Here is an 8,780-nt window from a genome sequence, read left to right on the forward strand (position 1 = left end):
CAAATGCAAAATGCTACTAGATGTTTTTTTTTTTTCTAATAAGGGTATCTGCTATTTTTATAGAAAACTATGCCATTGCAATTTGAGCAGTTAGAGTGAGTGCAAGCCCAAGCCTAAGTGTAATAATCAATAATGTTTTGCGAGGTCTGTGTAGGTGATCATATAACAATATATGTGCAGAACTAATTTAGACTCTATATTTTGTGGGCTATATAGGAAGAGTTACAAGAAATCAGAACTCCTGAAACACTTACAATCTGAATTGGAGGAACCATACTAATTTTTCATGGGGTGATAATAAAAATAAAATCAATACAAACAATAAGGTCAGCAGAGGGATATCAATAGAATCAAAGCAACACACTGCACAACCATATTGATGAAATTAAATAAGTAATAAAAAAACTAGCAAAAGGGCAACAGAAAGTGGAAACTAGTCTTAAAAAAATGACTTAGTACTTTGAGGTTTGGAGAGACAAATGAGTCAACTTGTTGAAGCACATAACACAAGACCTCCCATAGGTCTATCTAGTGATGTGAATCCTAACTTAGAGTAGGTTAATGTGATTAGGACAAAAAGTGAAGGAGTCGAGAGAAAAAATACTAGAAAAAGTAATAACAGTAGAAAGTTAGATACACAAGAATGAGGTACAAAGGAAGAAGATTTCAAGGTCTCATGCGAGATTTAGAAACCTACCCATTCCATTTACACAAAAGTTCATCAAATCAATGAAGGACTCAACTTGTGAAAAGTTCTATGAACTACTAAAGCAAGCAACCATAAACATTCCTTTTAATGATATGTTGGGAGGCATTCCCTAATATGAAAAGTATTTGATGAATTAATAACCAATAAAAAAAGGTTGGTATAAAATACTATGGTACCACTCAATGAGCAATATTCATCTTGGATTCAAAACGGTCTTCTTACAAAGTAGCATGACCCCTAAAAATTTCAATATTGAAACTTCAGTTGGAAAATAAAGGAAAGTTTAGGCATTGTGTGACTTGGGAGATAGAATCAACTTAATGCCACTATCACTATTCAAAAAGATGACATTGAGCAATCCCCAACCCACTTCGATTATGTTGCAATTTGCTTACAAGTCACTGACTAGACCAAAGGGCATAACTAAAGATATACTGATGCAAATTGAATCTTTGATATTCTCGGTGTATTTTATTAGCCATAATTTTGAGCCGAATTTTAAAGTTTCGTTTATTTTGGAACATCCATTCTTGGATACTACAGGAAAAATAATTATTGATATGGTAGCTGCCAAGCTCATTGTAGAAGTATGTGGTAAAAGTTAAAGTGTTTAATGCTTTGCCACCCAAGAAAATTGCAGATAACAAAGAGTTATAGTCCAGAGAAGAGATAGAAAATGGTAATTAATCATCACTTAAGAAGGATGACACTAGTATAACAAAAGAACTAATTAGCAAGAGAATGTTTTGCAACCCTTAGAAAAGTGAACCAATCTAGCATTTAAAGCTCTTTGGGGACATATGTGCAAACATAGACATCTACAAATCCCAAATGAAGAGTTGAAGATTAAAATGTTCATACACTCTCTTATATGGGAGGCAAAGACATAGTGTAAAGATAAACAGTGTGAGTTTATTTGTGATGCACTTGTTCATTTGTTCCTGCATCACGAGTGAAGCCTAAATGAAGGGAAAATAATGCCTAAAAATTATATCCTCTATTTCAAATAAGTGGATGATGAACTGTTTTCAAAAGTAAGAGGCAAATTTAAACAATTGATGTTATCCCTAGAGTATGGTATTGAAAAAGATGCTGTGCTTGAAAGGTTCTACAATGTCATTGACCAACATAATAGGGCTATAACAAATTTATTTGCAGGTAAATATCTGAAAGACACTTTTAAAAATCTATGATTGCCATGTTTTCATGAAATCATGTACACTTGCATATATGTTGGGAGATAAAAGTATGAGAATGTAAGATTTCCATGTTTTCATAGAAACTTTGATTCCTATTGCATTTAGCCACCTACTAACAGTATATGAAACTTGCATGTGTGTTGGGAGATAACAGTATGAAAATTCATGATTTCCATGTTTTCATGGAAACTATGATTCCTATTATATTTAGCAGCCTACCTAGCAATATATGAAAATCAATCACATAGATAAGTTTGTTCGACAAAGAATTGTGTTCTAACACTTTATGGGAGGGTAAATTAGTAAGAATGAATTAGAATATTTCAGTCATTATTATTAAGTTGGATAGGATCTTTCCATGTGACTTTTTTGATGTGATGGAACATCTTTCAATTTACCTCATCCACGAGGCACAACTTGGAGCCCCAGTTTCAATACAAGTGAATTATCCATCCGAGAGGTACTGATACTAACTTAATATCCCTAACCAATTAAGTTATGTTTTCTTGAATTATTATTAACTAACGTGAATTTATTCATGACTATTGACAAGTGCAAAAAACTGTTAAACAGAGGTCTAAGATTCAAGGATCTATCCATGAAGCTTATCTTGCAATAAAAACTACTCATGTTCATACTAATTCAGTGAGCAAGTACTAAGTATGAAAAATAGGTTCAATCACAATGATGATGGAGACAGTGATTACCATTCACCAAATTCAAATTTTACTCAATTAGGTTGCAGTTTTAGAAAATGCCAAGACGAGGTTTGAGTAGTATGGAGATGCAATAAGTTATGACATATGTTTTGCTCAATCACCCTAAGATTCAACCATATCATAAGCAAATATTTATGTGGATTTAAATACTCAGATTTAAACTCATGAAAGATCTCAATGTACTAGAAAGTTACCTTGTATTAATCTATTAGAGATAAATCTTAGATTAGTTGTAAATTATTTTCTCTCCTTATTTATAGATTTAGTTTCAATGTTTTTAGCTTGTTCATCACTATATAGATTCATTTCATTTTGACTAATTGTATTGATTTCTTTCCCGAGCCTTATGGATCCAATCTCTTGTATAAATACCTTATTCATTATTAGAAAAAGTCATATCTTATCTATTTTGTAAACTACTATATGGTATAAAGACTGTTGCACTTCACATTTAAATTATTTTTTGGGCAATAGTTTTTTTTTTGCAGCCATAGATCCTTCGAACAACACCTCTGATTCCCCTCCCCCCAACCCCAACAAATAAAACTACTCCAAACATTGTGGCACCCTCTAACAACGTAATTTTCTTGAACAATAATGACAAACTTATCTCCATTAATACTGCCGCCCAAGCCCTTGTGAAACTCACCACCACCAACTATCAATCTTGGTAATATCAATGAGAAACATTGCTTACTAATTTTGATTTTCTTCAACTTATAAATAAACCACCATCAACCTCCACAACCTCTGTCTATAAACAACAAGCCATCTCATTAGAAGTTTCATGGTTGCATCTCTTTCACTAGAAATTATACCATTTGTTATTGATGACAAAACTTTCTATTTGCTTTGGAAAAATCGTTCCACTACTAAGCCGTCGCGTGCTTACATAATGAGATTGAGATAAGACCTGAATACTATTTAAAAGGGAAATATCTTTATTACTATATATTTGTAGAAAAGCAAAGAGATCTATACTATGATTCCTTCTGTTCGTGTTCACATATCTGCTGATAAAGTTTTTCTTCATGCCATACGCGACCTTTCTTTTTAGTATGACAATATTGCCTCTTAACTTCATGCTCGTGACACAACCATGACCTTTTAAGAGCTTCATGAAAAGTTTTTTGACTTTGAAGGTCATTTAACTCGTCGATTAAAGTGTGGCGCTAATCATGGTGAACTTTGCTGCTAAGCCTCCCACATCCACCAATAAAAATTTCAATTGAAATACCAATAACTCACATTCTAATCAAAGGAATTTTCCTCTTTCCAATCAAAATATAAATGACAGTAATCAAGAAGGTCATAATGGCCAAAATAATCGGCCTAGAGTTACTTATTAACTGTGCGACAAACTTGGTCTCATGTTAAGCGATGCAAGAAATTTCTTTCAATATTTTCTACATTCATAGGTACCAGAGCCAGTGGTTCTTCCAACAACTTTATATAGATCCAATGATCAGTAGCCTAAAGCTAACTTTGCTTCACAGTCCACTAATGTAGATCCAAAATGGCTTGTCGATTATGGTGTCTCACACCATGTTACGCAAGACATACAAAACCTTTCTCTTCACTCTGAATATGATGGTACTGAGTATTTCATACTTGGTGATGTTACATCTCACAAGATTACCCATACTGGATCTACTCTTCTACCTTCTTCCTCTATTAAAATTCCTGAATGATCTCTCAAGTTGAGAGTTCTGTCATTAAACAGAAGGACTTCTCCTTGTACATCCCTAAAGATCTTCCATGAATCCCTTATTATCTGCCATGTATACCCTAATATCTACCTTTCCTGCCTATTACATCTGTAAGAATATCTTCTATATCAAAGTATTAAAAGCTATTTACACAACTATTTACAATAATTACATACGTATAACTGAATTATGTTAGATAGATGGACAAATATGATCCGTTTATTATCCTAACATCCCCCTCAAATTGATTTCGGTGAATCAAGAATCATCAATTTGCCCACTAGAAACTAATGGTATTGTCGTGCCATGGATTTTGTAAATGCATCAGCGATTTAAAGATCACTTGATACATATGGAAGAGTATGACTCTTTTATCTACACATTCTCTGATATAATGACAATCTACTTTAATGTTTTTGGTCCTTTCATGGTAATCCAAATTGGTAGCAATATGAATAGCACTCATGTTGTCATTATGGGGAGGAGTGGGGTTAAATTGAGGAAATCCAATTTCTACAAGTAAACCACAAATCCAAAAAATCTCAAAGCAAATAGTAGACATTACTAGATATTCAGATTCGATTGAAGAATTTAAAGCACGATCTTGCTCCTTGCTCTTCCAAAATATCAAGAAATCTCCGAGAAAGATGCACCAACCCGTGATAGAGCAACGGTTATCAGGTCATCCAACCCAATTAGAATTACTAAATGTATTAAACTGAATTAGAGAACCACTAGGAAATAATAATTAACGAGTAGATGTTCCCAAAAGATATCGAATGATACAACAGACAACTACCAAATATAGATAATGAGGAACCTAAATAAATTGACTCATTTGTTGAACTACAAAAGGGATATTAGATCGAGTAATGGTAAGATAATTTAGGCTCCCAACTAGTTGCGATACAAAGTGCATCAGGAAGAAGATGTCCTTCCGCACATGATACTTTACATTCAATTCCAATGGAGTATTTCTAGAGGAAGATTCTTGAAGACCAACCAAAATAATCAAATCTCGAGTATAATTTTATTGGTTCAACAACACACCTAAAGAATCATAATAAACTTCCAACCCTAAAAATGATGTAAGAGTATCAAGATCTTTCATATGAAAAGAATTCTTTAGCAGTTGTTGGAGGCTAGTGATTAGTGAAGAGTCAGTTCCTGTGATAGTAATATCATCTAAATACACCAAGATAATAACATAATCTGTAAATATTTTTCAAAGTAATAAAGATGAGTCATATTTGCTCTGCTTAAAAGAGAATTGAAGCAAAGTGGACCGAATCTTGTCAAACCAAGTTTTGAGATCTTCGTTTAATCCATATAAAGTTCACTTCAACTTGCATACATCTGATGTAGGTGAGGAGAATAAACCAGGTAGGGGTTCCATAAAAATATCTTCATTGAGCTCACCATGTAGAAAATTATTTTTTACATCCATCTGAAGAAGAGGCCAATTTTATGATGCAACTATGGCAGTAATAGTGTGCACCATAGTCATTTTTACTATCCATGCAAAAGTATATCATAGTCCATACCATACTTCTATTTGTTGCCAAGAACCACTAATCGAGCTTTGTACCAATTAAAAGTTCCATCACAATGAAGTTTAATTGACTAAACCCATTTACATCCATTTTGATAGAAATTTGAAGGACAAGGAGCAATGTCCTATGTGTTATTTTATTTAAGAGCCAAAAATTCCTCTTTCATTGCTTCCTGCCAATATTCAAGCTTGGAGGCTTGTGAGTAACCTATTGGAATAGAGATGGTCGATAAAGTAGAAGAAAAATCATACCATTTAGGAGTACGATACAAATTGTTAGATCATTGAGAAGGTCAAGAGAAGAAGACCTTGAAGAAATCTCAAATTTATGTTGTGGATCAGTCTCAGGTGGTGGATTTGTTTTGAGATTAGGTACAGTTGACCGACGTCGTTCATACACAAATCTAGGTTTGAACTACTTTAAAGAAAATGACAAATCCTCAAAAGTTGGAAAAAGATGAGAACCATAAGACTCAACATGGGTAGGAAAGAAAGATTGATTTTCAAAGAACACCATATTTCTAAAAGGACAAAATTTGTTAGAAATTGCATCATGAAAAACAAAAGCCTTTTAGTGAAGTACTATAACCTGTCAAAGTACATTTAGTAGAGCGAACAAAAGTTTTTTTCTTTGACAAGGAGGTAGGTGCACAAAACAAACACAACCAAATATATGACAATTGTAGTAGTTAGGATACTAGTGATAAAGGCGATAATATGGAGACTCAAGATTTAACAATCTAGATAAAAGTCTTTTAATCAAATAGATAGAAGTAGACGAAGCTTCCACCCAATATTTAAATAGGACAAATGATTCAATCAATAAAGTATGAGTGACATCTAAAAGATGACGGTTTTTACACTCAGCGACCCCATTTTGTTATGAAGTATATATGCAAGAGTGTTGTGAGATGATTTCTTTTCTCAAATAAGAAATTATTGAATTCACGAGACATATATTCTCTACTAGAATAAGATCTACGTATTTTGATACATGTGAAAAATTGATTCTCAATGTAAGCCAAAAATTTCTTGAACATGGAAAATACTTCAGATTTGGATCTAAGAAAATACACCCATGTAAATCGACTGTAATCTTCTATGAATGTCACAAAGTAATTGAAATAAGAATGTGAAACAATTGATGAAATACCCCAAACATCACTATGAATTACATTAAAATACATTGTAGTACGATTACCAAAATTAGAAAAAAAAGAGTTTTACTTTTGCCTAATTTACAAGTAAAGCAACTAAAGGAAGCAACTGAAAATTAATTTTATTTCCTAATAGACCAGAATTTGATAAATAAGACAAAACAATAGAATTAGGATGTTTCATACTCTTATGCCAAACCTCCGTCTCACTAGTTGTAGGAGTACAAGAAAAATATAAAACATGAGGAATGAAAAAGTGTATAGGAAATAATTTTCCAACATTTTCCCCCTTCACGATTATCCTCCCCAACACCTAGTCCCACACAAGGCAACCATTATGAGAAAAATGACATCATAATTTTTATCTACTAATTGACCAACTGAAAGAAGACTAGTGGAGAGCTTTGGTGATACAAAAATGTTCTTGAAAGTTTGAGTAATATCCCCAACTCTGGTAATGGATAAATTACTATCATTGGAAACCTGAATTTGTGAGAGACCGTGATACTTATGAATATTTTTTAACTCACTAGTCAATTTGGTCATATGATTCGAAGTTCCAAAATCAAAAGCAAAAAAATCAGATATAATATCGTTACCTTGTAGCCCCAAAGCTGAAAAGGCTGACAGAATCGTTTGTTGTACCATTTTAGGAGTAAGAACTTGTCCAGCTGCTAGAGTAGCAAATTCATTGTTAGTTCTTGTAGAATATGAGTTATTAGAAGTGAAACCATTTATTTTCGCTTGGAAGGCATTGATGCTACGAATTTGAGAATGAGTGGGACAATCCTTGATTATATTCCCATGCTGTTTACAATAATTATAGAACTTCTTACCATAATTGCTCACAATATGATCACATTGCTTGTAACTGTAGCATTAATTCAGCTCATATCCCTACTTTTCTTTCTCTTGATCAACAAGTACAACTGTTTGAATGTTTTCTTGCTTGAAAGTTTTTTGTGCAAAAAGACACTTCTCTTCATGAAGTACTCCCTAAAACAGATATCCAAAGAGGGAGACAGGTCATGATTCATCAAGCTGGAGTGAACACTCTCAAAATCAAATTGCAATTTCATTAAAAAATAGTTTCTCTTGCTTCGCTCATGAATTGCTTGAATTACAGAGACAAATCCAGTAGAGAGTTTAGCAAAAACAATATTAGTAAATTCAGCCCATAAGTTTTGAAATCCTAAAAAATGATCTTGAACGGAGAGACCTCTTTGAGAATAATTAGAAATTACATGCTCTAGCTAAAAACACCTTGCGCTATGTTCTTGGTTCTAAACCTTTTGTAAGTAATCCTACATGGCCTTTTCTATCTTGTATAGCCTGAGATTAAGAATAATAAAAGGGTCAATTAACCCTAATCACTCGAGCATCTTTAATCTTCCATTCACTGAGCTTTGTAGGATTGGTAGGAGCAGGATCACTTCCATCTATATGTCCTCATAATTCTTTTCTCATGATAAATAGTTGAAATTAAAAATTCCTAGGTAAAATAATTTTTTCTAGTGAAATGAACATAGAAGAACTCAAGCTGATGTGACACCATATTCTTGACTGGCTAATAAAAATAGTAACACAATGATACAAAATAACTAAAATAACTAAGATTAAAATCCCAAGATGCTTAGGACTAACTAACAGTAAGCATACCAAAAACTGTCAAAAAAATTCTGACAGATTCAAGACACTAAGATTTCAAGCACTGACATGAAGGCTCTAATACCAT

This window comes from Capsicum annuum, chromosome 3, assembly GCF_002878395.1.
Source record: "Capsicum annuum cultivar UCD-10X-F1 chromosome 3, UCD10Xv1.1, whole genome shotgun sequence".
Classification (NCBI taxonomy): Eukaryota; Viridiplantae; Streptophyta; class Magnoliopsida; order Solanales; family Solanaceae; genus Capsicum; species Capsicum annuum.